This window comes from Biomphalaria glabrata, chromosome 16 (genome assembly GCF_947242115.1).
Source record: "Biomphalaria glabrata chromosome 16, xgBioGlab47.1, whole genome shotgun sequence".
Lineage (NCBI taxonomy): Eukaryota > Metazoa > Mollusca > Gastropoda > Planorbidae > Biomphalaria > Biomphalaria glabrata.
Window position 1 is genome coordinate 17,440,422 of NC_074726.1, and position 15,828 is coordinate 17,456,249.

The 15,828-nt window shown below is 30.9% G+C and overlaps 1 long non-coding RNA gene across 25 annotated transcripts; it reads right to left on the minus strand.

The window, feature by feature from the left end:
• Positions 1-801: 801 nt before the first annotated feature.
• Positions 802-13,622, minus strand: LOC106073967 (uncharacterized). Of its 25 annotated transcripts, XR_008775416.1 has the most exons (14): positions 12,504-13,154; positions 8,549-10,456; positions 7,965-8,424; positions 7,410-7,839; positions 7,236-7,285; positions 6,774-6,847; positions 6,416-6,498; positions 6,242-6,291; positions 5,780-5,853; positions 5,419-5,474; positions 4,404-5,293; positions 4,216-4,281; positions 3,439-3,859; positions 802-2,647 (listed from the first exon to the last, which is right to left on the minus strand). It is a non-coding gene; the product is annotated as an uncharacterized LOC106073967 (long non-coding RNA). The 25 variants fall into 25 exon arrangements; XR_008775433.1 differs by having other exon boundaries at positions 4,408-4,448; positions 4,765-5,293; positions 6,242-6,847; positions 12,504-13,156; XR_008775429.1 differs by having other exon boundaries at positions 4,404-4,448; positions 4,765-5,293; positions 6,242-6,847; positions 12,504-13,156.
• Between the last annotated feature and the right edge of the window lie 2,206 nt (positions 13,623-15,828).

Below are 15,828 nucleotides of genomic sequence, written 5' to 3' on the forward strand. Positions count from 1 at the left end.
TGCCCTAAATGCCTCTAACGAAAAAGGATGCCTGCATAATTTGGCCTCACCATAAATTAAAAAAATAAAAAGACAGAAGTGCTGCATCAACCAAATAAATCTGTCATTCTTATAGATGGCCAGAAATTAGCAAACGTAAAAAAGTTTGCCTGGGAAGCACTATATCAGCAAACGCCTAGATGATGAAGTGTTGCTCGTGCCAGTGCTGCTAATAAATACACACTGGAAATTCTTTTAGCGTTGCCATGTTTTTTTTTAGTTTAAACACCTTCCTCCAAAGAGCTTTAAGCTTAAACCCCCTACATATAATCTTTTGAACCAATATTTTAAAAATTACTTATTTGTTCAAGTGTACCAAATAGATGTAGCACACCGATCCATATTTTTTATTTTTTTTAAATTTATGCTCCAGAAAAACAAGTAGGCTATATTTTTATTTCTTAATGAAAAGCTAATAATAATATAGCCTTAAACATGTTTTATGATCGGGCAGTAGCATACTAGTTTGTTTGGTTTTTGTTAAGCTTGTTATTTTTTTGAATTTCACTCTTTATTTGAAGCCAATTACAAGATCAATGAAAACTTTTTTTTTTATTCTGTGTATACATTTTGAAATTTATAAAAATTATTGTGTGGTATATTTATGAATGTATCATTATATTTTGTTAATTTTAAATACTAATTATGATGGTTAAAAGCTTTATATTTTACATGTTCAATTGATTGTTTTACTTTTTTCTTTGATTATAAACAAATATTAATAGTATTAATAATTAAAAAATTAATCCGACAAGTATTCACTGCATTTTAATTTAAATTTTATTACTCAGATTATTTTGTTATGTACAAGTAGTTATTGAAAAGTTTCAATGCATAATAACTGTACTACTTGCAACCTTAATTTGTACCAAGAATTAATGTTTTTATCAAATCACACATTAAGAGATGAATGCCTGGGCATTAGCTGTGGTCGGAACGATGTCGCCGACACATCAGTTCCCCCCTCTCCACGCAGCTGATGTATCCAAAGGAACGGCAGTTCCCATACAGTTTGGGGTCAGCGGCGTCGCAGGTTCTGCCAGAGTGTAACACTGGGTGCTGCAAACTGCCTTAGGGTCGCCAGCTCCTGATTTTTTCTCAGGGTTGACACCCGAAGCCTTTCCCATGATTGGGTATAGCTGAAATGCAACAGAGGTTTGTATTCAGAGTTTTCCTTCTTAGGTGGGTAGCCAGCCATGGCTGAGCCCCTCCTGCCCGAAGCTTACTGGTTTAGGCGCCAGTTACTTGCCTTTGCCCCTTCTCCTGTTAGTGAGAACAGTTTCGCCGGACTCAATATCTGAGCCACACGCCAAGAGTTGGACTGGTTGTCAGAGGCTATATGAGACACATGCCAATAGGAAGCATTTTATAGGTATTGGAGTGCTTACATCCATTACCACTTCCGGCAATACCTTGCGGAACCAAACACAATACAAGATATAATTTAAAATTCATATTATCAGGACATAGAAATTGATTACTGTCGTAACAACTGATGCCCTGGGATGTTTCTATGAATCTAACAATTTTATCTACATGAAGTAAAAAGACATAAGAAATTGAAATGTATTCTATTAAATAGCAACATGAATCATTTCAATAGTTATGCAAAATTACACACAAAAAATATACATACTTGAATAGAGAACAGCATAAAACATATTCTACATATCTTAACTTAATTATTCTACATAGCATCCAAAATTTGTCACCATCAGTGCTCTTCTGGAAGTACATGTATCAAATCAAATTTTTCTCACACTACAATCTCTAATTTCTCACATCTATAGTCATAACAACTCTCTCTACCTTCTTGACGATACATTCATAGTCTATACAGGATTTCAAGCCAAAAACAATATTGTAACAATCAATATAGTCTAATTCTAACAAACAATATCCTTTACAATTGCAACAGTCCAAGATCTCCAAGAAAGAAAAAAAACAGTCATCCAGACAAACAGTCTTATTAAACACTAAAAAAATAAGTATGAAGATACTGTCAATTATAACAATGTGAGGCAGTAAACATCTGACTAAATTTTGTTGAAAAGCATAGTCTGAATTTTTTATTTTCATAACAAAATGTAATTTGTATTCTAATGATGCATTATTGATGTAGATCATTAACAAATACATTAATCAATGTTCCTTGTGGAAACAAATCTTAATATGTTTAACACTGAACATTTCAGTAGGTAACAAACTGCTTTCACTCAGCCAGTGAGTCAACGCTGTTGCTAGGAGTATGGCAAGAAGAGCCATACATGAGCTAGGTAGATGGGATATATCAGGCTTTAACTATTTTAAAGAATATGACTATCAAAAAAACCTTTCCCATTACCCTACACTCCATGTCGAAAATCAGTATGTCTAAAGTATCTGTAAGTTATGTCAACATGACAAAACAACACAAAAGTACACATGGCTTAAAACAAGATAATAAACAAAAACATTTAACAGATGCTATCATGACAAAACACACACACACAATACAAAATATATTATTAAATTAAGGTTGAAAAATATTTAAAAAGCACCTCAATACTTATGTTACAGTGGAAAGGTTGAATTCTGGAGAGCCCACTTCACTTCCTTGTTTTGTGATCTAAAACAAAAAACACAAATTATTGTGTTGAAAAAGGTATAAAGATTTTATTTGCAAACTTAAATGATTTTGTCTCAAAATAACTTGTATACAAAAATTTAAATATACAATTTTTCTAATAAAAAAAAGGACATAAAAAACATTTGTTTCACTTCTAAATAAAAAAGGTCTTAGACTTCTACTTCTTACAACAAAAAGAAAGATAAATTTAAAATCTTATGTGCATCACAATCAAACTTGAATGACTTAAAGTATAAGCCCCTTCTGAAAAAATACTTTCAAACTCAAAGAATTAGTTAATTATAGCAGAGATTAGAAACAAAAAAAACAAAACATGCTAAGTATTGTTACATTAACAAGCAATTGGTCATAGTTTATTGTCATGACAACAAGCAGTGAATCAAGTCTAAAGTAGCCTATATTATCAGGTCAAAAACTCAAAAAAAAAAAAAAAAAAAAGATTTACTGCTGCAGGGGTTTTATTTTTACTTTTTGTTTTACTTGGTCCGGCAGGGTTACATATATGCATGTTTTTCGTATTTTCTATATTATCAGGTCAACATTCAGTTAAGTCGCATAAAGATCTAAAAACTAACTTAACTTTAATAACAGTGTGTTTTTCCAATTTTGCGCTGTCGGATATCATCTTTTCTTTCATGTTACAAGACCTTGTATAAAAAATGGGTGCATATCCATTTGAAAGAAAAACAACTTGGATTAAATTTACAAGCCTATTTTCAAATATTCTACTTCTTTCAATGAAAAAAAAAATGATAAAATTAAAATCTTACCAACATCACAATCCAACTTGAATGACTTGGAAGTATGAGCGTCTTCTGAAAAATACTTTCAAACAAAAAGAATCAGACTTATTCTCCTAAGGATTTAAACAAAAAAAGGGAATTAATAAAGCTATGCAAGTATAAAATTATAAGAAAACAAATTTAAATAACCTAAATTTAAATAAACTTAAAACAAAATAAGTAATTGGGCATGTTCACATTTAAAACTTGTGGAATATGATACTATAAAAAAACTGCCGTCAAGAAAAAAAATTCTCTAACAAACAAAATAAGACATCTTTTGAAGGCTGAATAATATTTTTAAAATTTCAACTAAATGCTAATGTTACACTGACATGTTGAGTTCCGGAGAGAGCATATCACATTGTTGTTTATTGATCTTGATCATCTTTCCTCCATTTTCCAAGACCTGTATAAAATATGGGTAAATATTCATTTAAAAAAAAACAAGATGGATTTAATTTTACATCATATTTAAACAAAAAGAAAGATAACAAATTTAAAATCTTAGCCACATCACAATCCAAACTTATACTTGAAGTATAAGCCTCTTCTGAATAGAAACTTTCCAACTCAAAGAATTAATTGATTATACCAGAGATTAGAAACAAAAATAAAATAAAAACATGCTGTGAGTCACTCCATATAGCAAGCAGTAGGTCATTGTTTATTTTCATGTCAACATGCAGTGAATCAATTCTAAAGTATATTATCAGGTATATTCAACAAGTCGCATAAAGATCTAGAAACTAAAAACAACTTAACTTTAACCACAATGTGCTAATGCAATTTTGCGTTGTTAGTCGTCATCTTTTCTTCATGTTCCAAGTACTGTATAAAAAATGGGTAAATATCCATTTGAAAGAAAACAACTTGGATTTAAATTTACAAACCTATTTTCAAATATTCTACTTGTTACAATGAAAAAAAAAATGATAAAATTAAAATCTTACCTACATCACAATCCAACATGAATGACTTGGAAGTATGAGCCTCTTCTGAAAAAATACTTTCAAACTAAAAGAATTAGACTTATTCTCCTAAGGATTTAAACACACAAAAAATTGAAATAATAAAGCTATGTTAATATAAAATTATAAGAAAACAAATTTAATTAACCTAAAATTAAATAAAATTAAAACAAAAGTAATTGGACATGTTCACATTTAAAACTTACAGTATGTAGTTCTAGACAAAAACAATGTTAGATGACCGTCAAGACAAAAAAATTCAATACAACAAACAAAACAAGACATTTTATGAAGGTTGAATAATATTTAAATAATTTCAACTAAATGCTAATATCACACTGACATGTTGAGTTCTGGAGAGAGCACATCACATTGTTGTTTATTGATCTTAATCATCTTTCCTCCATTCACCAAGACCTGTATCAAATATGGGTAAATATTCATTTGAAAATAAGATGGATTTAATTTTACAAACCTATTTTTAAATATTCTACTTGTTACAGTAAAAAAAGAAAGATAACAAATTTAAAATCTTAGCCGCATCACAATCCAAACTTGAATGACTTGAAGTATAAGCCTTTTCTAACAAGAAACTTTCCAACTCAAAGAATTAATTAATTATACAAGAGATTAGAAACAAAAATTAAATAAAAACATACTGTGAGTCGATCTATGTTGTTACGTTAACAAGCAGTTGGTCATTGTTTATTGTCATGTCAACATGCAGTGAATCAATTCTAAAGTATATTATCAGGTCAACATTCAACAAGTAGCATAAAGATCTAGAAACTAAAAACAACTTAACTTTAACCACAATGTGCTAATGCAATTTTGCATTGTTAGTCGTCATCTTTTTCTTCATGTTCCAAGTACTGTATAAAAAATGGGTAAATATCCATTTGAAAGAAAACAACTTGGATTTAAATTTAAAAACCTATTTTCAAATATTCTACTTGTTACAATGAAAAAAAAAATGATAACAAAATTAAAATCTTACCTACATCACAATCCAACATGAATGACTTGGAAGTATGAGCCTCTTCTGAAAAAATACTTTCAAACTAAAAGAATTAGACTTATTCTCCTAAGGATTTAAACACACAAAAAATTGAAATAATAAAGCTATGTTAATATAAAATTATAAGAAAACAAATTTAATTAACCTAAAATTAAATAAAATTAAAACAAAAGTAATTGGACATGTTCACATTTAAAACTTACAGTATGTAGTTCTAGACAAAAACAATGTTAGATGACCGTCAAGACAAAAAAATTCAATACAACAAACAAAACAAGACATTTTATGAAGGTTGAATAATATTTAAATAATTTCAACTAAATGCCAATATCACACTGACATGTTGAGTTCTGGAGAGAGCACATCACATTGTTGTTTATTGATCTTAATCATCTTTCCTCCATTCACCAAGACCTGTATCAAATATGGGTAAATATTCATTTGAAAATAAGATGGATTTAATTTTACAAACCTATTTTTAAATATTCTACTTGTTACAGTAAAAAAAGAAAGATAACAAATTTAAAATCTTAGCCACATCACAATCCAAACTTGAATGACTTGAAGTATAAGCCTTTTCTAACAAGAAACTTTCCAACTCAAAGAATTAATTAATTATACAAGAGATTAGAAACAAAAATTAAATAAAAACATACTGTGAGTCGATCTATGTTGTTACGTTAACAAGCAGTTGGTCATTGTTTATTGTCATGTCAACATGCAGTGAATCAATTCTAAAGTATATTATCAGGTCAACATTCAACAAGTAGCATAAAGATCTAGAAACTAAAAACAATTTAACTTTAACCTTATTGTCCCACAAAATTTTGCGCTGTCTGTCATCATCTTTTCCTTCATGTTTCATGTATAAAAATGTGTGAAAGAAAAACAACTTGAATTTAAATTTCCAAACCAATTATTAAATATTCTACTTCTTACAAAAAAAAAAAGAATGATAACAAACTTTAAAACTTACCCACATCACAATCCAACTAGAATGACTTGAATGTTTGAGCATCTTCTGAAAAAATACTTTCAAACTAAAAGAGACTTATTCTCCTAGGGATTTAAACACAAAACATTGAAATAATAAATTATGCTAAATATAAAATTATAAGAAAAGAAATTTAAACAACCTAAATTTAAATAAACTTAAAACAAAATAAGTAATTGGACATGTTCACATTTAAAACTTACAGTATGTAGTTCTAGACAAAAACAATGTTAGATGACCGTCAAGACAAAAAAATTCAATACAACAAACAAAACAAGACATTTTATGAAGGTTGAATAATATTTAAATAATTTCAACTAAATGCCAATATCACACTGACATGTTGAGTTCTGGAGAGAGCACATCACATTGTTGTTTATTGATCTTAATCATCTTTCCTCCATTCACCAAGACCTGTATCAAATATGGGTAAATATTCATTTGAAAATAAGATGGATTTAATTTTACAAACCTATTTTTAAATATTCTACTTGTTACAGTAAAAAAAGAAAGATAACAAATTTAAAATCTTAGCCACATCACAATCCAAACTTGAATGACTTGAAGTATAAGCCTTTTCTAACAAGAAACTTTCCAACTCAAAGAATTAATTAATTATACAAGAGATTAGAAACAAAAATTAAATAAAAACATACTGTGAGTCGATCTATGTTGTTACGTTAACAAGCAGTTGGTCATTGTTTATTGACATGTCAACATGCAGTGAATCAATTCTAAAGTATATTATCAGGTCAACATTCAACAAGTAGCATAAAGATCTAGAAACTAAAAACAATTTAACTTTAACCTTATTGTCCCACAAAATTTTGCGCTGTCTGTCATCATCTTTTCCTTCATGTTTCATGTATAAAAATGTGTGAAAGAAAAACAACTTGAATTTAAATTTCCAAACCAATTATTAAATATTCTACTTCTTACAAAAAAAAAAAGAATGATAACAAACTTTAAAACTTACCCACATCACAATCCAACTAGAATGACTTGAATGTTTGAGCATCTTCTGAAAAAATACTTTCAAACTAAAAGAGACTTATTCTCCTAGGGATTTAAACACAAAACATTGAAATAATAAATTATGCTAAATATAAAATTATAAGAAAAGAAATTTAAACAACCTAAATTTAAATAAACTTAAAACAAAATAAGTAATTGGACATGTTCACATTTAAAACTTACAGTATGTAGTTCTAGACAAAAACAATGTTAGATGGCCGTCAACATAGAAAAATTCACTAACAAACAAAACAAGACATTTTATGAAGATTGAATAATGTTTAAATCACTTCATCTAAATGCTAATATCACACTGACATGTTGAGTTCTGGAGAGAGCATATCACATTGTTGTTTATTGATCTTAATCATCTTTCCTCCATTTTCCAAGACCTGTATAAAATATGAGTAAATATTCATTTAAAAATAAATAAGATGGATTTAATTTTACAAACCTATTTTTTAAGTATTCTACTTCTTACAGTACAAAAAGAAAGATAACAAATTTAAAATCTTACCTACTCATGATCAACTTGAATGACTTGAGGTATAAGCCTCTTCTGAAAAAATACTTTCAAACTAAAAGAATCAGACTTATTCTCCTAAGATTAAAAAAATATACAGAAAAAAGAAAAACAAAAAAAAACAATTAAATAATAAAGCTATGCTAAATATAAAATTATAAGAAAAATTTAAACAACCTAAAATTAAATAAACTTAAAACAAAATAAGTAATTGGACATTTTTACATTTAAAACTGACGAAATATGTGACTATAAAGAAAACAATTGTCAGAAGGCTGTCAAGACAAAAAATTCTCTAACAAACAAAACAAGACATTTTATGAAGGTTGAAAAATGTTTAAATAATTTCATATAAATGCCAATATATATGTCACACTGAAAGGTTGAGTTCTGGAGAGAAGCACATCACATTGTTGTTTATTGATCTTAATCATCTTTCCTCCATTTTCAAGACCTGTATTAAATATGGGTAAATATTCTTTTGAAAATAAACAAGATGGATTTAATTTTACAAACCTATTTTTAAGTATTCTACTTCTTACAGTAAAAAAAGAAAGATAACAAATTTAAAATCTTACCCGCATCACAATCCAAACTTGAATGACTTGAAGTATAAGCCTCTTCTGAATAGAAACTTTCACACTCAAAGAATTTGTTGATTATACCAGCGATTAGAAACAAAAAAAAATGCCGTGAGTCGCTCTATATTATTACGTTAATAAGCAGTAGGTCATTGTCTATTGTCATGTCAATATGCAGTGAATCAATTATAAAGTAGGCCTATATTATCAAGTCAACATTTAGTAAGTCGCATAAAGATCTAAAAACCAACTTAACATTTTGCACTGTTGGTCATTATTTTTCCTGTGTGTTTTAAGACCTGTATAAAATTTGGGTAAATATTCATTTGAAAATAAACAGCTTATGATTTTATTTTACAAACAAATTTTAAAATATTCTACTTCTTACAGTACAAAAAGAAAGATAACAAATTTAAAATCTTAGCCGCTTCACAATCCAAACTTGAATGACTTGAAATATAAGCCTCTTACGAAAAGAAGTTTTCAAACTCAAAGAATTAGTTTATAATACCAGAGATTAGAAAGAAACAAAAAAAAAAATTAAAATATGCTGTGAGTCGCTCCATCTAAGTATTGTTACGTTAACAAGCAGTAGGGGAAGGTGGGGCTAGTTGTCACATTTTTCAGATTTTGATGTTTTAAACATATTTAGAATTCTTTGATTCTCACCAAACTTAACATGCTGTAACAAACATTCAGAAAACAATTAGAGTAAATGAAATAAACTTTATCTCTTTATTTATCAAAGTTATACAACAAAAAAGTGTCTGGGTTGAAGTTGTGACAATTTGCCCCACACCAGGGTAAGTTGACATAGGCATGGGGTAAAATGTCACACATTAAAAAAAATCACCATATCTTGCTATGTCCAAAAGAAATAGCATATTAAGTCAAGACCTTGTTCTTGTAGTAGTTTCCTTGACTGGCTGTCGTGAAAGAATGATATATATGTGGAGGTTCTGAAAAGTTTTGGACCTAACAAGCAAAGCTGTAGGAAAGCTGTAGGTTTTTCTTCAAAATAATGTTTATTTTTTTCTATATAATATTTGTAAAATATCTGTTCACTTCTTCCAGCAATGCACCCACTTCCAACCTATCTAAATTGTAGGACTAGGTAACTTCTTTCCTAAAATGAATGTTGCGCGTGGAAGACATCTTTTCTGTATGTTGATGCTGGCATAACCTTTGTAAACAGCATTATTTAAAGAGAAAGTCGCTTAATACTATTTAGGTATCATCCATAAAAAGGAATCAATAAAACAAATAATTGTTAATGCACAAATATTAGTATTAAAATTTGTTTTCAAAATGCTTAATCTTCATTGGGGCAAATTGTCACAACTGTCACATATTACCCCAACCTGTGTGACAACTTGCCCCACAATTTTCAGAACATTTATTCCAATAACATTATTTTGGATCGAGCTTTAAGAAAAAAAACTAATTTCAATGTGTAACTAATACACAGAGACATGAAACAATGTAATGTTAGACAATCATCTCAAAATTATAAGTGTTTTTCAACAAAATTACACAAAAGTAAAATTCCACTTTCCGAACAGTCAAAAACAATGAATGATGATAATTTTAAAATGCGAAAAGGTATCGACTTCATTTTATAACTATTTGTAAATGTTTCCGTAAACATTTCAGCTGTAGTTTCACATTTTTGATGGCGCATCACATTGTACTGATATAGTGTTTGTGACAACTTACCCTTGTGACATTTCACCCCACCTTCCCCTAGGTCATTGTTTATTTATACAGGTCTTAGAAAATGGAGGAAAGATTATTAAGATCAATAAACAAGTTGCATAAAGATATATTAAAAACTAACTTAACTTTAACCACAATGTCCAATGGCAGTTTTGCGCTGTCGGTCATCATCTTTTCATGTTTCAAGACCTGCATAAAAAAATGGGTAAATATCCTTTTGAAAGAAAAACAACTTGGATTTAAATTTACAAACCTATTTTTAAATATTCTTCTTCTTACAATTAAAAAAAATGAAAGATAATTTTAAAATCTTACCCACATCACAATCAAACCTGAATGACTTGAAGTATGAGAATATTCTTTTAAAAACTACTAAAAGAATATAAATATATAATTCTCTTCTTCGCTCAACAGTTTGGACGAGCAAGAAGTAAAAGAAAGATCACTCTTATTTCTGAGGATAATAACCCCACAAAAAAAAAAACAAGAGGAGGGGAGAACAAATGGGTATTCAGTGAGTATTCACATGTCGCTACGGATGGCTGCGCGCTGGACTGTCAAACCCTGCCCGCCTCCACCCCCCTTCGTCCTGCGGGAGGATTGGACTATGAAGTAAACTATCTTCAACTCTGAAGGAACATCCGAAACATGTAAAACATTTTACAAACACTAAATAGCAGCACCGGACTTAACCATTGTGACCAAGAAGTCATGGAAAGAGAACAAGTAATCTACTATGTATATTCACCCGTCAATAAATAGCAGGGCCGTACTTAAGCATTGTGGGGCCCAATGCGAAATGGATTTCGCTGGCCAAGTTTGGGTAGGGAAGCGGACAAAAAGTGAATTTTAAGAGTTTGTATTAGAAAATAAATTCGTCTATGCATTTTATTCATTCTTTACTACGTTTAGAATTACTTTACGAGCCTTGCGTGTAGCAAAGTCATACAGTATATCATGATAATTCTGTTTCCTACATAGATCACGCTCAATAGCAAGAATTACCAAATATTTTCAATCTTTGAGAATAGTTGACCTCAAATAATTCTTCATTAGTTTGGGCGCGAGGAGCTTCTTTCACCAGATTAAACAATTACGGCTAATGCATAATGCCGTTTTTATTTATCGCGCGTAGGATTGGCGTTTTCCATATCGAATGACACCCCAAAATAAAAATTTTTGTCTATATATTTCAATATATTTTAAGGACTTTTTCGTATATTTTGTAATTTCGGGAATTTTCCAGGAGCTCCTGGTAAATCGACAGGATGACGCGGGAAATCTGTTTTAAGTTATAATCTATTTTAATTTAATAATTTATACACCTATGAAAGTGCGGGTGCTATGAAAAACGGGTCCCAATGCGGTAGGTTGCAGTGGCCTAAGGCCGGCCCTGCAACATAGCGACGTATGCTACGCCGCCGGTCAACTAGTTAGGCTTATTCTCCGAAGGATTTAAACAAACAAAAAAAAAAGATTGAAATAATAAAAAAAATTTTTTTTTAAAGAAAACTTTAAACAATCTAAAATTAAATACACACATTCTTATTTAAAACAATTACAATACGGTACTAGATGTAAAATAAACAGGCACAAACACACACATAATATTAACGTTTCACGCAATATTTTTTTTTAAATATTCTAGTGCTAGATTCAGCTAGATCTATCTAGATTATATAGATCAGTTATAAATAATCACGACTGTTTACAATTAGATTCTAAAATAAGTCAGAACTCGGTCTTATCTTTTAAATTGCAGACACCACTTAAAAATAGAAGATGAAATCTATCCGCATATTAAATGATGTTTTGTACTTGGACTACACTGAAAAGCCCAGAAATTTGTGTCTAAAAAAAATACTAAGGCAAATTTCCAATGTACATGTCCTAATCCAATCCATTTTAAAATAAACACATCTGTCATCTGTCCATGATCTGTCTCTTGACTTAATGAGGGTGATGCGAAGTTCGCGTAGCCAAATCATTCCATTTTTCCCAGAAACATTTTTTTTTTAATCATCAAGGTAGCGTGGCTCTCGATCTAGATGTGTCTTAGTTATAAATGATCATGACGTTTACGATTCAATCTATATTATGTAAGATAATTATAGAATAAAATCAGCCGAAAACGACTTAGGAGAATATAGGCTACACAACACACGTTTCTTAGTAGGCCTACTGGTATAGCCATAAAATATGTTTTAATTAAGAGATAAAAACCAACAAAATTAACCTGTAAAGTAAAAAAAATATCCAGTCTAGAGAGACATTCGGGTCAACAAGACGGCTCTAGATAAACTGACATCCAGTTGCTGAGAACAACTCACTTAACACAATAGTTCTTGTGTTTGTTAACGTGTGTGTGTGTGTGGGGGTAATAATGACCAGACGATCTTGTACACAAACTCTTTTACAAATGATGAAACATAAATTCAGTGTGTAGCTCTGACGAGGAGTTGTGAACACATGTGCGAAGCAGTGAAGGTTGTCTGGTCAGGAAGAAGTCTTGTGATGAAACTGGAAAGAGTTGTGTACGAACCCTGTATATTAGTGGAAGGCAGTAGCAGCGACAGTGAACCCTGCAAACCAGAGCTAAATGAACTCATAAAGAACATAAGACATTTATGTTTGTTGTGATCGTCTAATATCTAGTAGCCTAAATAAACACATCTTATCAGGGGCGGACTGGCTATTTGGACAAACGGGCAAATGCCCAATGGGCCGGCACCAAATGGGCCGGTCTGGTTGCGACCCCAAATTTTTTTTTTAATGCAGAAAACTTTTTTTTAAAAAGTGACAGCAACAAGACACAGATGCCCTAACACGATTTATTTTATTTTATTTATTTATTTATTTACAATTAATTTTGTTTGAAATTCAACAAAAATATAAACAAATTACAATATACACTGTACTTATAATCATTTGCAAAACGTAGAACGTACTTTATACTGTGTACAAGCGGCATGGACTTCAACACTGCTTTGATGTCTTCGAGTCATGTGTTTGGCTTAATCATTTTACTGGTCGGCATGTGCGTTTGATGGAACTCCCATTTGTTTTTGCTCCTTCCCTCCCTCGTCTTTTGAAGGTTCCTTTGAAAATGTTGCCGAAAACGAGGGATGAGAGAGGTTAAGTAAGAAAACATTGATTTAACGCAGCCAAAAAAAAGGGGGGGGGGGCGACAATTAGCTCTTTAACAATACTTTATAAAAATTAACACATACAGCCGTGAAATTGCAAACCACACAACTTATTCACAATATAAGCTATCTTTTTGTTTATTTTTAATAACATAGATCTAAAAATACTACACTTAGCTGAAGCTTACACACACACACACAAATATTGCATATTTAAAAAAAAAACAAATCTAGACCCAATGTAAATGATATTTTTTGTGCTATTATAATTAATGGTAAACTTATGCTTAGTATAAAGTCCTTTATGACGGAAATTCTTATAATAATTATCTGGGTTTATCATAGACTATATATAAATGGACTGCCAACACTGAGGTAACTAAGCACAAGTTCCGTTCACAGAGGCGTCCTTGGTTGCATGACAAATTGACTTCCGGTAGATTTTTTTACTATATAAAGAAACCATTCCCGAAGATTTTTATCAACACTTTTACAGCAAATCATGAATGGAAACTTAATTGTCATAGAAGATGTTACAGATGTAAGTGTGCACAAACCAATTTGTGACTTAGATCTATAACTGTAAAGCTTTATAACGGATTTTCTTAGCCAACATAGACTTATTAGCCACGCCTGTATTTCGTGTATTTTCTTGTTTACGACATTAATCGAATTGTGATGCCAGTTTGGATTTATTTTTTAATCACATAGACAATTTACACATATCTCGTATGGTGAATGAACATATGCCAAAATAAGTCTTTTTTTTTTTTTTGTTAGCTAAAAAGTGGTCGACGTAACTAAGATGACCCATGGAGATTCTTTCAAGACCGAATCAGAAACCTCATTAGTAACGAACAATGCTGAGAGGAAGCGGTCAGTGAGGTGTAAAGTCGCCTACAAGGACAGGCCTCTTGCCGCACATAGACCAGTATTCTCTTTCTCAATTCCTTGTTCCGATCGTCCCCCATGCAGAGCTCGGCATTCATAAAGAATGTGCTCTTTATGTTGTCCTCGACGCATTGGCGGCACCGTGTTGTTGTTCTCTTTCCGCCATCCAAAATACGCGCCCGACTCGGAACTGGGCTAGGACTGCCTGCTACGCACGGCAGAGCTCACACCACGCGTCCTTTCGGTCTGGTCAACTCATCTGTCTGTGTAGCTCTCGGCCTTTGTCGGAAGCGTCCCAACTGTCGTACCGACGTGCCAATAAACGGGTGTCGGCTAGGGATCGAACACTCGCGAGGGTGCACGGTTCATCATAAAAGGTGCACGTTGCCGCCGCGCCTTCGCTTTCAAGTCCAGCTTAGGCGCCAATTTGCCTTAGCTGACATAGAAGACAGCACCTACTTCAATAGAAAGTGATTTTTTTTCATCACATTAGACAATTATTTTTTTTTTACAATGTATATTCTAAATGTGAGTTAAATAAGAGATTTACTGAAAGAGTCAATACATTTTTGAGAGTGTCATTTATTAACTTTGTTTATAATGGGTGATATAAGTTAAGTCTGCGAGTGAATCGGTCTATATAAAATAACAATAGTGAGTCAATAAGCCTTCACTCTTTACCAACTTATGTTTAGATCTATAGTAATGGAAAATCAACCATAAAAAATTAAATCAATGATGTATTTATGACTGACTGGAAGAAACATTGAAGGTTAAATCAGATTTTCAATAGCGTTTAGTGTTGTTTTTTATATAAACGTGACGGACAGACCGACCAACAAACAAAACGCACTAAAATAAGCGACTTTTATCCTGATGGGGGCACTAAACAAAAATAAATAAAATCTGATTATTTAAAAAAATTCTTTTTTTTTTTTTTTTTTAATAACAGAAAGATGCATATTTTATTAGTATTATTAGTAATTAAGTATTTACATTTTAAAGTACAATGATTGCAAAACAGAGAATTGCATATAGTTGCATTTAGGTTGTCCTAATATTTTAACGATTTAAATTGCTTTGTATATGGCGTTATTTTTTTCCAATAGCATATAATGAATATTTTTTAAATTTAATGTTCTTAAAATATATGTGGTGAGAATGTCAACAATAGATAATTAAACAGAAACAATCAAAGAGTGAAAGTGGAGTCTTAAATGATATTACAACATTTTAAACATCGTAGTCACATTTTTTTCCACTTTGTCTACATTGCTTATGGTTGTTTCCTTTGTGCTTTGCTACATTACCCCAGTTCTTTATATTAACTTCTATCAAACGTGCATACACATCTATGTGTGTACACACTTATGCGAACATAGGCATTTAAACATTTATATTGTTTCTTTTGTTGTCTCCCTTTTAATGACAATTTTTGATTTCCTCCCTTGAGATTTGGAAAACTACTTCCTCATCATCAAGGTGGAAATCCTGTCTGCTAGAGTCAGTATATCGGGAGTTTCT